General features: G+C 44.2%; 1 protein-coding gene across 6 annotated transcripts in view; it reads right to left on the minus strand.

Moving 5' to 3' along the window:
* The window catches only part of cttn (cortactin), a 28,965-nt gene that overhangs the window by 17,321 nt on the left and 10,535 nt on the right, over window positions 1-1,109 (minus strand). The gene's annotated exons all lie outside the window — the stretch shown is intronic.

Here is a 1,109-nt window from a genome sequence, read left to right on the forward strand (position 1 = left end):
AAAACAGGTTAATCGTCAATGAAAATAACCGTTAGTTGCTGCCCTAATCTCAATAAAAACACATGATATGCTCTATGGGAATATTACTATATGGAAACAGAGGGCCGACTGTTTACTGTCTATTATTATTATTATTATTATTATTATCATCATTATCATCATCATCATCATCATCACACTGGCATGATGAGGGATCTACTGTAGTTTGACCAAATCTAAACCGTATTCATCTTCAAAGGGCTGCGACTAACGATTGTTGTCCTTGTTGATTTATCTGTGGATAATTTTCTGGATTAACCGATTAGTTGTTCTCTAAAATGTCAGGAAATGGTGAAAAATGGTGATCAGTGTTTCACAAAGTCCAAGAGGACGTCCTCAGATGTCTCATTTTGTCCACAACTCAAAGTTATTCAGTTCACTGTCACAGAGGAGAGAAGGAACTAGAACAATAGTCACATTTAACAAGCTGGAATCAGAGATGTTTCACTTTTGTTTATAAACAATGACTTGAACCGATTAATTGATTATCAGCATAGTTGACGATTCATTTCACAGTTGACAACCGATGTACTAGTCTTCGAAGCTCTACGTCATTACATGACAACTGTGTGTACATCCTGCTACGCTGTGCTGTGCCCTGCTACGCCCTGCTACATCCTGCTACATCCTGCTACTTCCTGCTGTGTCCAGCTACGTCCTGCTACTTCCTGCTACTTCCTGCTGTGTCCAGCTACGTCCTGCTACGTCCTGCTGTGTCCAGCTACGCCCTGCTACTTCCTGCTGTGTCCAGCTACGTCCCTGCTACTTCCTGCTGTGTCCAGCTACGTCCTGCTACATCCTGCTACGCTGTGCTGTGTCCAGCTACGTCCTGCTACGTCCTGCTGGGCCTTGTAATGCCCACAGTGCCCTGCTATGCCATGAACTACTACAAACTACTATTTTTGTGACTGTTATTGCCACTCTTCATTCTAACCCCAACCGGTCGTCAGACACCGCCTACCAAGAGTCTGGATCTAGGTTTGGGTCTAGGCCTGGGTCTGTCCCAGGTTTCTGCCTAAAAGGACGTTTTTCCTCTCCACTGTCCCACTGTTGCTTGCTCTGGAGGAAAC

The sequence above is a fragment of the Etheostoma spectabile genome, unplaced genomic scaffold, assembly GCF_008692095.1.
Source record: "Etheostoma spectabile isolate EspeVRDwgs_2016 unplaced genomic scaffold, UIUC_Espe_1.0 scaffold271, whole genome shotgun sequence".
Taxonomy (NCBI): domain Eukaryota; kingdom Metazoa; phylum Chordata; class Actinopteri; order Perciformes; family Percidae; genus Etheostoma; species Etheostoma spectabile.